Genomic DNA, 13,998 nt, shown 5'->3' on the forward strand with positions numbered 1-13,998 from the left:
TATTACCATACCACTGTTCGATCACCAGCCCTCATGTCAATGAAAATGTAGGTTTTGTTGTAAATAATCATCCTTGGTATTTAGCACTGCAATAGTCTATACACTCATATGGGTGTAAATGGATTTCACACATTTCTCTGATATGCATTTATAACTGCTTTTAGTATTTCATTAGTAACTCAAATTTCACGTTATATATCTTCAATTGATTTAAATTGAGACCCTCTTTTGTTTATATTCAGTTATTTCATTTAATTAGTTGGGTAAACATAATTGTCAATGCATTTCAGATTAGTCAAACTCCTTCATCAAAACGGTTTCTCTAGCAAATGACAATTGTACGGCGTTCTGCAGTAAACAAAGGAAATTGTGAATAAATACCCATGTAATAATCTAGTTCTTTCACACTTATCTGTCATATTTTCTTAAAAATGGTGGGTTGTCTTTTCCAGACCATAATTTACTGAGTGGTCGGCTGTATTGATGTCTTTTCAGGCACTTTAGGACAAAAACTGAAAACATTTCAACATGCTTGGATTTATTATATAATTCCTAAGAGGCTGACCTTGGATCTTTTATCAGCACGTCTTGTGTGGTCTTGAGTGTCTTATTCACAATTCTGCCATTTAGTAAAGAAAGTGCTCTTACTCGTTTAACAACATCAACCAGTTCCATACCGTTACTCTGAAGTTGTCCTTTTTAGTTCTTTCCTTTGTGTATCACAGCACTACCAGAATGCTCATCTCTATAGCAAAAAGCACTTTTTCTGCACTATATTGATTATCTTTTTTTTTTGCAAACTTCCTTTTCTCAAAGTCATAATGGCTGATCGAGCAAATAGCAGACTTTCAATTGCAAAAAGAACATCACATCTTTCAGGTCATTTAACAATCTTTCTATCATTAAATCCAGGATGCATTTCCCTAGCATCTTTATCAAAGTTATTACGTGATACAACCTCTTCATCTACACATAAGCTTGGCTTTTCAATTTTGAAATAACATTTGTCTAAGTAAATGACCAAATTCATTAAAGCGGCGTGCTAATGGAAATCGCTTTTTGTATAAACAAGTGATTTATGTGGCGCGCAAACATGCCCTTAGGGCGTGTGTGTGATCCAGCGTGCGGGAAACCCAGGGGGGGAAAAGGAAAAGGGTCAACATCTTTTTTACAATAACTTATCCTTCCCTGCGTCGCAGACCCGACTTCACACTAGCTCATTCACACACGCAGTCATTGGTGGGGCCCATAACACCAACACTCACACAAACTCCACACAATGAGTCTGCACGCAGGAGGGGTGATGAATCAAGCGCTGGACATGAGGGGGAGAACCTTATTACCTATAGGAAAGAAAAGTTATTTTACAGAATATACATTAGCATCACCCCCTATAGGATCCTAACCTTAAACATCAAGGCACTCCACCACTTGGTCGACGGACCAATTAGTTGGACTGGTTGATGGTGATTTAGAACCAGCTAAAACACATTTAAGACTCAGAATCCTCTACTCTCTTCATTGAAAAACCACTAAATCGTAATTTCTGTTAAACAAATATTGGTTTATCTAAATATTGTGTGCAATTAATATTAGCATTTTGGTCAATCAAAGTTTAGAATTTTGTTCAATAAGCACAAATCGCATGACATTTATATTCACCTTTTCTTGCTACCTGGATTTTTCCTAATTCATTTGGCTCTGCATAACCGAATTTAGCCGTTAATTGTCCCAATAAAGCAGGCCAAAGCTCAAAGTCTGAAAGTTCTTTGCTCAGCAGGTTCTAGTCCCAAAGATCTCCAAAGGACCAGAAATCGTGCAAGCATCTGTCATAGCCTGGTGGGTCGATAGGGGTGTGCAGTCATCGAAAACCGCAGAACGTCTCGTCTCATGCCCCTCCCTATTCTACTACCCTTTTTATAATAAAATTCGAGATAACATGAAACATTCTTAGGCTAAGAAGGCAGATGATTGGCTAATTGGAAACATCTGATTTTACATTACTTGAGGTTCTCATGGATTTTGCTGGTTCACTTCCTCTGTCCATGTTGCGCTTATGCAACAATGTAAAAGTTTTGCTTGTATGTCCCAATTGTTCATTTAGACCAGATTTTACTGACTGAAGTTTGGCAGTCCTCCATGTTCCTATCATTGACCAGGAACACTGTGCCTTGAGGTCACCTGGAGGTCTACGGAGCCATCCGAGTCTGCGCAGTAGGCATTGCGCTCACAAGACTGTGGCCACTTCTGAACTCCATTTCGGACGCCATGTTTTGGTAGGCCCAAATGCCAACTTAAGCGAAACAAACACAAAAGAGTAATTAATACATAGAAATGAAGATTCTAATGTTAAACCCTTACTAATCCCTTTATGTATTAGTATTTTTCTAGCTTTTAGCGACATTTAAAGCAATAAAACTCAACCTTACCGTCCAAAACGGGAACGCAAACATCACAAAAGCAACATAAATCATGTGATATCCTATTATCACACGTACTACTATTAATATGCGTACATAATTTAGTTATTAGAGTTATTCTGCCATGCAAATAGCAATAAGGCCCACGTGTAATTGATGTTTAATAAAGGTGCAAATAGTTGATCAATATAACGCAGCAAACTGTTAGCCAAATTATAATATAAGTAGGTTATATAATTAGTATTTTCATGCAAAATAGAGGAGGTATACAAAATGTTGCTTTACCTGCTCCATCAATCCCCCCTTTGGTGATTTTTAATATCACCACAAATCCCTAAAATTTTGATAAATTTGTAAATAGAAATTAATTCAGTTCTCTTAAAAAAAAAATGTTAGATCACATGATTGTTTCCCCTGTCTCTTCTTCTCTTGTCTTTTTATACATATTCTTTTTCCATTCTTCTAATTCTACCTCTTCAAATTATTTCTTTTCTTTCTTTCTCTCTTTTCTTTACAGTTTCTCTTTTTGTTATTTCGTATTTTCCTTCTTTTGCTACATAAACATCCTAATTTAAGAATTAATACTAGAATAATTACACGTTACTGGAAATAAAATCTTACCAATAAAGGTACTACCTAATTTTAATAAAAAGTCTTTAATAGTAGAAAACTTTTTTCCAATCTTTTCCCAAATTCCTTCAACCTCCAGTGGAACAATCTCCTCATGCAAATCAGTTATATTCTTTATGTACGTTTTTAAATCTTGACTTTCGTCAGGAATACAAGTACAACAATGTTGAACCTTCAGCATTCCACAGACTCCACCCTCTTTTGCAAAAATTATATTAAGGGCAAGTCGATTTTGCATCACCATGGCTCGCATGGCAACCATTTCGGTACTTACCAATAAAAATCCTCCAGCAGTGCTTGTTGACAAGCGATCCACTACTGTTGATAATTTTCTAATTTTATGTGAATTCAGAGATATTCCAGCTGCTGGTATCAACGCTCCAAAAATGTCTCCTACAATTTCTGACCAAGATTCTCTTCTTCTACGTGTTAGTTGTCTACCTATCTCGTGTGCACAATCTTTTCCTCTTCCCCCATGGAATATCTTTGGGAAAACCAGGCCTAGATAACATGTGCCATACCAATGGTCGGGTAATCGATAATAAGCTTTGTTCCGGCAGATAAAATATAATCCAGGAAATACCGGATCGTTTCCTCCTTTAAATCCCCATCCACCCATGATTCTATAAGTATCATGGCAATCACTTGCATCTATGAAGTAGTGATCATACTGCAGTTTGATTTCTTCTAATACACAATTTCCCTTTCTGAGGCCAATCTAAAGCCATTGCTGGACTAGCTTCTCCTTTCAAATGTTTTTCTCTTTCAACATCCCAAACTGTCTTTTCTTCTTTTCACTCAGGTACCTTCTTTTGCATTTTTATTCTCCTTTCTTCTACCATATCTAAGAAAGTCTTCTCTTCTCTTTTCAGACTAAAAGTGAGGTTATTTTTTAATACGGACTCTAATGTTAATTCTCTAGTTTCTAAGAAACATTCACCTAACACTTTACCAGGTTTTACTTTATTTAGTTTATGGACTACGGGTACTTGTGAAAATATGTTATCTACGTCTGAAAAATAATATTCTAGTTTCCTTATTTTGTAAAACAAACTTGCTAATACGCTACATGTCACCGGAAGGTGATGGTACGTCACTCCCTCAGACCTGATGCAGGCAACTGCTTGCATACATTGCAGTATCTCACATCCATTGTTTTTACATATTCATATAATAATTTTTAGAAAACATTGTTAGAAAAATCAGTTATGGACCTATCTTTATGTAAATAATTTCTATCTATTTTAGTCGGATAAATCTTCTGAATCTTTTCTACATCAGTCTTATTCTCACTATGACCTTCTATTGTTTCTAATGTAACCTTAAATGAGACCATTAAAGCCAACACACTCCACAAAAGCATTAGTAATCCTGTACAACAACAACACATTTTGCACCATCTTCGAAGGAACACACATGTAGATTTTCTGCTTTCTGTGTTTGCCATTTTGGAAAATGATCAGTGTCTTTTGACTTAGACTCGTCTACTTCACAACTAGTGTTGTCTAAACCCAAGGCTCTAAGCGCCTACTTGGTTCTATTCTGTTATGTCTTTTATTTAGCAATTTTCAAGATTTTTCTTTTAGAGCACCTTTGTCTCTTCCGTTTGGCATTTGATTGTCTTTTACTTTTCTTTCACAATCTTGATTCAGAATTTCCTGAACATCCATCTCTTCCCCGATGTCGGACAGGATAACTCTCAGGATTTCCGATTCTTCGTCGTCCTCAACCACTTCTGGTATAATCACCTCTAGATCTCCTTGGCTGTCTGCCTCTTCTTGTACTTCAGGAAGTGCCAAATACGACCATTCTGGTGACCTATACTTCTGGTTAGGTTTTTTCGTTCGCTTGCTTTCTTCTGATGGTGTCTGTTCAACACCTTTTGTTTTCTCTTGGCTAGACACCTCATTCACTTGTTCAGCTCTGGATGATTTTACTCGTGTCAATCTGTATCTCAATCTCTTTATCTTGTTTGGCCAAATTTCATCCTTTGCTGGCCTTTTTAACTTACTTCCCTTTTCATTTCTCTCAGCTCTCCATGCTCTTTTTCTCAGGACTCGACCTTCTGGTACTTATTCGTCACTGTCCTCGGATTCCGTTCCAACTTGACTCTTACTTTCAGTAGTCCTTCTTTCCACCACTTCCTTTTTCTTATCTACTTCTGTCCCTCCTCGTGATTCTTCCACACAATCTTCCTGCTGACTAACTGTCCCTTCTACCTGGATGTATGCTTTCCCTACATCTCCTCGGGGGTCTTCCGCAACAATCTTTCCCTCTCTCTCTGTATCTGGTACCTTACCATCTACTTCTGTTATTTGAGGTGGAATTTCTCTCGACTTTTCTTTATCAAGAATTTATTTGACAGTCTCTCCACTGTTTTTGTTTACACTCTTATGTGCTTGTACTGGTTCAGTGTCTGATTCTGAGCTGGTGTCAGAAATTTGCAATTTTCTTCTCAATGGTAGGTTCTCTGGTGCTATAGCTGAACTTGGTTCTGACTCCCCCCCCCCCCCCCCCCTTTCAGGAGTTGGTCTTGCTCTTATTTCTTCTGTATCTGATTCGGAACTTGTATCAGATTCTTCAAAGTATTCTTCTCTGTTATCCACTGGATTTGGAATTCTCAAGGTATGACTAGCATGAATTCAGTTCTTCACTCCTGCACATTTTACAGCTGTCGTCGTGGTCAGGATCACCTGACGTGGTTTACCCCACCTTGGGACCAAACAATTTCTTCTTCTATGCACTTTTATTCTCACCCAGTCACCTGGGCTCAGATCATGAGCTGGCTTCTTTTAAAGAGTGGTTGCAGCCGATCCAACCTGATGAAACACAGAATGAACGGAATCAGCCAACCCCTTGAAATAATCCAACACCAAGTCATCAGATATAGGTAATAGCTTGTTGACAGGTCTGAAAACATGTCTCATTGCTCTCCCCATCACAATCTCATGAGGACTTAAGCCAGTATTCCCATCCGGAATAGATCTAATAGTCATGAGTACCAGAAGCAAGACATCAGGCCATTTCAAACCTGTGGCTAAACACATTTTTCCCAATCTATTTTTAATGGTGCCATTTACTAGTTCCACCACACCAGAAGCCTCTGGGCGATAGGCACAATGTAGTTTCTGTTGTATATTCAATGCTTCACAAATTAATTTCATGATTTCATTATGGAAATGTTTTCCTCTATCTGACTCGATCGTGACTGGAAAACCAAATCTGGGAACAAACTCTCTCAATAGTAGCTTTGCTACTGTAATTCCATCACTCCTTCTAGTTTGGTATGATTCCACCCATCGAGAGAACCGACAAACTATCACTAGGACATACCTCAACCTGTTTCAGGGGGGCATTTCAATGAAGTCAATCTGCATTCTTGTGAAATGCCCTCCTTCTCGTCCTATATTTCCCAGACTTACCACTGTTTTTCTTCCAGGATTGTATTGCTGACATATAAGGCATCTTTGACAAAGGCATTCAGCTACAAGTCTGAATTTTGCATTATACCTTGTCTGTTTGAAAAGTCTAATCATAGCATCTCTTCCTACATGTGCTTGTCCATGATACATCCGTGCCATGGTAGAAACCATGCTATCAAGCATGACTGGTCTTCCATCCTGATAAACCCACACATGATCTGTCTCCCGTGGTGCACATCCTGCTTTTACCCACTGTCTCCTTTCCTCATCTCTTGCTTCTTCCTGTAACTGCCTCACTTCTTCCCATGTATTCACAGTGTTAGTAAACAGCAAGGAACATGAATTCATTTCTTTTTCTCTACCCAGATTTACAGAGTTCTGATTTCGTGCACAATACTGGGCCATGTCGTTGGCAAACTGATTCCCCGCTGAAAAGTGATCAGCAGACTTCGAATGTGCAGCACATTTCACCACTGCTAACTGCTTAGGCAGCTGTATCGCCTCAAGCAATTTTCCAACCACTTCAGCATTCCTTATAGGAGTTCCACTCGATGTCAAAAACCCTCTGTGGGATCAAATCTGCCCAAAGTCATACACCACACCAAAGCCGTACTGACTATCAGTTATCACAGTCACTCTCACATTCTTTCCCAACTTGCATGCTCTTGTTAATGCAAAACGTTCAGCAACCTGGGCTGATTTTACTCCTTTCAGACAAGATGCTTCCAGTACAGCTGCTACCGTACATACTGCATACGCTGCACTCAAAATTCCCTCATCCGTTTTTCAAGCATGATCCATCCACGAACATCACGTAGTCACTTTCTGTCAAAGGTACATCTTTTATGTCAGGACGTGGTTTCGTACAAAACTCAAGCACTTCCAAACAGTCATGATCCACATCATCTCTGACTTCCACATTCTCAGCATCAGGTAACAGTGTTGAAGGGTTCACATTCAGACACCTCACAAGGCTCACATTCGTTGCACCTAAGATGACTTTTTCATATGTAGTCAGACGACTATGCGTCATTAACTGGGTTTGGCTCCTTGTTAAAAGGATTGCCACATCATGAGGTACAAACACTCTCACAGGATATCCCATCACAATTCCTTCACTCTGTTCCAGACTCTAACAAGTAGCTGCTACAGCTTTCAAACAACCAGGCAATGCTACAGCTACAGGGTCTAACATAGCTGAAAAATATGCAATTGGTCTCCTCAATTTTCCGTGTTTCTGTATTAACACAGAAAGTGCACATCCATTTCTTTCGCTGCAATAGAGTTCAAATTCTTTCTCATAGTCAGGCATGCCAAGATCTGGAGCTTCACACAAACCATCTCTCAATTGTTTAAAAGCCTTCAACTCTTCTTTATTTAATTTATGGGATCTTTTACATCACTTCTTGTCAAGCGTACCAGAGGTTTTGCAATCAATGAAAAATTACTAATCCACTGACGGCAATATCCAACCATTCCAAGAAACATTCTCATTTCTCTGAGACATTGAGGCTCTCATTCCTTTTATTATCCTGATTCTATCTGCAGTTACTTTTCTTAGTCCTTTTTCAATTTTATGGCCCAAAAATTGTACTTCGTTCTGACAGAATTGCAATTTCGATGGGGATACTTTAAGTCCTCCATCTGCCAAATGATTCAACAATGCAACGGTATCCACTGCACAAGCTTCTCGAGTTTTCGATGCCACAAGTAGGTCATCGATAGATTGGACCAATACCGAACTTTCGGGCATTTTTAAATCTTCTAGGGACTTTTTCATAATCTGATTGAATATCGAGGGACTCTCTGTATACCCCTGTGGGATTCGGCACCATGCCAAAGTACGTTCGCCAAACTGGAACGCAAAAATCTGTTGGCTGTCAGGGTGCAACGGAATGGAAAAGAAAGCATGACACAAATCAATCACTCTATACCATTCTGCATCATGAGGAATCTGATATAAAATCACAGGTGGATTTGGTACAATAGGACAACATGATACAACGATTTTTCTCAAGTCTTGCACTATTCTGAAAGTTTTGTTAGGCTTTTTCAGACCCATAATTGGTGAATTACATGGACTGCTCATTATTTCCCTCAAAATACCTTGTTCAATCATTCTGTCTACTATAAGAGTGACTCCTGCAATTATCTCGGTTGTCAATTTGTACTGTGGAATATTTGGGTAACTTACTCCTTCCTTTACAGAAATTTTTATGGCATCTACATTTTTCATTAATCCCACATCTTCCCATACCTCCGTTTTTACTGTTTTCTTCAATTCTTGAGGCAATTCCTCGGGGTCAAATACAGCAAATGCCTCAGTGATCTCAGGTTCCATGTTAGCTACAGTCATTTTGTACAGTACATCCTAGTCAGGAGTCTCAAAAGCTATACCATCAGGACTACAGAAAATTGTGCAGTTCATTTTGCACAGCAAGTCTCTCCCTAACAAATTTACAGGGCTTGAATCGCATACGACAAAACTGTGCATTTCAGAAAATGTCCCTATTTTAACTTTAACTGGTTCAGTGGGATACGTTTTTATCTGTCTGTTGGATACTCCAACTACTTGGATTGTTTCATCCGAGAGAGGAAGACTTTTGACATCAGCTGACCTAACAGTTGAACGAGTAGCACCAGTATCTACTAGGAAAGTAATGTTTTCGTCATTTACCTTTCCATCCACAAAAGGGCCTGTCTGGTCTACTTCTAGAGTTGCGCCCAGTACGCACTCTTCTTCCTCCCCTCGGCACCGTCAATAACTTTCTTCTGACTCACTCTCATCGCGTTGTAGCCAATACTGCGAAACAGCACTAGCGCACGGCAGCTTAGTTACCTGTTCTTCGTTGTAGAATCCGGTCTCATTACTGTATTTCTGAGGATTTACGCTCTGTGGAAAAGGCGGTTTTGGCACCTGACACTGTTGGGCAACAACCTGCTGCTGTCGCTGCGGTTGACAACTCACCTCATTCTGCACCTGTGGATTCAATGATGCATTATCGCCATTAGCACTTGGGGGAAATTTACACTCGGTTCTCCAATGCCCTATTCTTCCACAATTATGACATGGCCACTTCTTTTTGGCTTCTTCTATACTAAACTGTCCTTTCCCTTTCCCAATGTTGGGTTTTTGTTTCATGCTCGTACCATTTGCTTGTTCAATCAGTTGGGCTTCCTCTCTCTCTGCCACTTTTACTTGAGCCCACATGGCCTTTTCTTTTAATTTACGCTGCTTTGCTTCACTCTCATCACTAAAATATTTTGCATGTCTCAGTACTTCATCTATCTTTTTATTTTGCCAATCCACTGTATGCTGTTTAATCATTTCGCTTACTTCAGGACGCAACCCATACACAAATCGATATACAAAATGACTCAAATCCTTCTCACTCAAATTTTCGTCACCACTAAATTGTTTAAAAGCTAACAAAAATCTCTCATAGTAGGCATGTACGCATTCTTTTACTTCTTGATGAGTTCTATTAATTTTTATTCAATCAGTTTCTTTTGGAGGCACTTTATTTTTCAGGAAGGTAACTACCTGTTCATATTTTCTCATTACTTCTGGATCAGGAGCACCTGTTTTTCGATCTCTAGGGTATTCTTGAGTAGGCCAACCTATTGTAATTTTACATTCTGCCCATAGATCTGCTGGCCCAATTATGTCAAATAAACTGTTCAAATCAATCCATAGTACTTTTGATAATTTGACAAACCTGTCTACCTGTCTGTACCACTCAACTGGCTTCTCACGTGAGCGAGGAAAGTAATTGGTGAATGATAAAAAGTCTTGTCTGGTCCAGGGGACATGCACATAGCCTCTGCCTGGAATCTCCCTCATGGGACATTTAGTTACCACTTTTTCTTTTTCTCTTACTGGGAAAGCTGCGAATGTTTTGTCTGTTGCATCGTCCCATTTTCGAAACCACCTACTTTTCCATTTGTCTACATCACCCCATTTTCTCAGTAAAACAATAAAATCTTTAATCTAAGTTATTCTTCCTGCTGTGTTCACATTTGCAATGTATTTTTCAGCAAAGTCTACTCTGTATGGTTTCTGTAATGATTTTATTTTTTCAAAGTCGATACCCATTTCACTTGCTGCTACTTCCAATCTTTCATGTAAATTTCTTGCTCTCCGTGTTATACTTTTGCATAGAAACATTAGTTCTTCATCCTAATAGGCTTTTAACTTTTCTGTGGGAATAGTTCCTACTATTAATTCTTCTAAAACTATTTTTAATTTAGACACATCTAAAGGTCGAGGTTCAGCATCTTTTTGCTGTAAACTCCTTAACCATTCACTTAATTCATCAGAAGTAGGACCTATAGGAATTGTTTCATTTCGTGTTTGTTCTAAACTTTTTGGTGACCCTGGTACTGATTCTGTCGTCATTATTGTTCTATTCGCTAGACTCTGATTTACAGTCAAATTTTTAGGAGTACTTAGTCCAGAAGTTTCTACCACTTGTCCCCATGGGTTCTCTCTTGAACCTCTTCTTTCCATTTCGGTTTGTTTATTACTGTTATAAGGAATCGTCAGACAATGCTCGCTATCCTTTTGCTTATCAAAAATAGGCATTACGGGTCCTATTGTTACAGGAACAGTTACAGCTTCCATGTTTTTAGTCAATTCCCTAATCTTTTCAGTTAACTCTAAAGTAGTTCTGGCTAATTCAGCTGAATTTTCATTTATCATTTTACCATGTTGTGTATTTTCTGTTTCTCTAAAGGGATTATTTCTTCCTACCTCAGGTGGTATTGACTCAAACTTTACATTTTGTGGTGATTCTTTTACTGGGGCACTTGGTGTCAACAATGTGGCATTTGGTTGGTACGGGGTGGATTTTTATAAAACATGTCCTCAAGAACATCATCCTCCGACTCATGCACACCATACTTATAACCTTCTGATCCTGTATTATTGCTCTTTTCTGTACATTTTCTACTACTAGTCTCTTCAGCACTTCTCATAGGGAACATACCATCAGCCATATTTGCACTTCGCCATCTCCTCATTCTGTCATCATGATTCTCCTGTCCACACGGTCTACCAAACATGTATTTGTACCTTCCGTCACTCCGCTGTCGCTCTCTTTCATACATCTCATCTTCCCATTCTGTCAATGCTTCAAACTGAGTAGGTCTAGGTCTCGGTTCTAATCTCATCATTCTTTCTCTTAAACTCCTCAATACTGCTAAATTGAATGAACCATGTTCCGGAAATGTTAAAACTCCATCTTTTGTATATTTTGCCCAATTGTCTAACCAAATACATGTATGATATCCATATTTCGCAACCATAAAGGATGCCGGTGATTTCGGTGGAGGAAGCAACTGTCCCTCTCTAGTCACAATCGGTTTGTCCTTCTTAAATAATTTCTTGATCATTCCGAACCAGGACCTTTTCTCTTTCTCTGGTGGATTGTAATACATCATTTTCTATTCTAAGTATCGCTAGATTTCTCCTACGACTATTCTGTTGTCTTATGCAATCGTAGCGCGACTCACACCAACGCACCAATCTGGAGCGTCTGTTACTTTTGCAATTCTCCAATCCCAGCGCGGCGCACACTAACGCACCAATCAGGAGTGTCTACATCACCCTGTAATTCTCCACTCCTAGCGCAGCGCACACTAACGCACCAATCAGGCGCGTCTACGTCTCTTACTGACTGGCCAATCCCAGCGCGGTCTTTTCTGACTTCAGCTTTTCTCGCTACTCCTGCTTCTGCTGAACCCTCATTTACAAAATTTATCGGCAAACTTTTCTTACGTTCTCTTTTACTCCAAATCTGTTAGTAACGACATAAAAACGCCACCATTATCTGTTTCGCTAACAAAAGAGATAGTCTTGACCTTTTTCAAAAGAATTCAGTCTTTCCCGAGAGCAGCGCTCACCTCTGCCCTACTACGGAATCATTACATTTGCCGATAAAGTAGCACTTCCATCTACCTTACCCTTCTTGCAAGCATTAACTAACCGTTTCTCTGGAAATAAGACACCTGTTGGAGACGCACTGCTCCTGAGAAATAAGCCCAGAGTGTCACAATTAAGTCGAATGCTATTTCATTTGCACAAATACATACGGAAAATGTAGTTCATTCACACAGAATCCTGTCTTTCCGGAGAGCAGCGCTTACCTCTGCCCTACTACAGAATTATTACATTTGTTAATAAATTAGCATCTGCTTTACCCTTCTATCAAGCTTAGGGAACACCTATTACCTTTCCAGTGATCAGCATAATCAGAGTTCACGTGGACTCCTGTTACTTAAGACCAAAATTTCACAGGTGGCCTTTGCTACCCATACACCTCTTTCACACAGAAATGTCCCTAACGGTAACACACGGAGATGTTACCAAATCGAACCCAGAAAACGCGTCATGCAACTCCAATTGTCACACGTTTTCCCCGTGTACCTACAGGGCAACAAACATTTCACCAAGTGACTTCACTTGCCACAAGCCATCCGACTTCCTACATCCCAGAAGTCTTCAAAAACAACATAAAACGCAACGCGACTCAACATAGAATGTTAGTACATAAAACAATACTCATCCAAATATCTGCAATCATTAATCAATAATCAAAAAATCGGAAATCAATAAACAATAATCACCAAACTTGCCAATAACAACCATCATTCTGCTACCAGAAAAACTGATCCAGCGCGCAGGAAACCCAGGGGGAAAAAAGAAAAGGGTCAAAATCTTTTTTACAATAACTTATCCATCCCTGCGTCGCAGACCCGACTTCACACTAGCTCCTTCACACACGCAGTCATTGGTGGGGCCCATAACACCAACACTCACACTAACTCCACTCAACGAGTCTGCACGTAGGAGGGATGATGAATCAAGCGCTGGACATGAGGGGGGAGTACCTTATTACCTATAGGAAAGAAAAGTTATTTTACAGAATATACATTAGCATCCCCCCCTATAGGATCCTAACCTTAAACATCAAGGCACTCCACCACTTGGTCGACGGACCAATTAGTTGGACTGGTTGATGGTGACTTAGAACCAGCTAAAACACATTTAAAACTCAGAATCCTCTACTCTCTTCATTGAAAAACCACAAACTCGTAATTTCTGTTAATCAAATATTGGTTTATCTAAATATTGTTCGCAATTAATATTAGCATTTTGGTCAATCAAAGTTTAGAATTTTGTTCAATCAGCACAAATCGCATAACATTTATATTTACTTATTCTTGCTATCTGGATTTTTCCTAATTAATTTGGCTCTGCATAACCGAATTTAGCCGTTAATTGTCCCAATAAAGCAGGCCAAAGCTCAAAGTCCGAAAGTTCTTTGCTCAGCACGTTGTAGTCCCAAAGATCTCCAAAGGACCAGAAATCGTGCAAGCATCTCTCATAGCCTGTGGGGTCGATAGGGGTGCGCAGTCATCGAAAACCGCAGAATGCCTCTCTTCTCATGCCCCTCCCTATTCTACTGCCCTTGTTATAATAAAATTCTGGATAACATGAAACATTCTTAGGCTAAGAAGGCAGA

This window comes from Triturus cristatus, chromosome 10 (assembly GCF_964204655.1).
Source record: "Triturus cristatus chromosome 10, aTriCri1.1, whole genome shotgun sequence".
Lineage (NCBI taxonomy): Eukaryota > Metazoa > Chordata > Amphibia > Caudata > Salamandridae > Triturus > Triturus cristatus.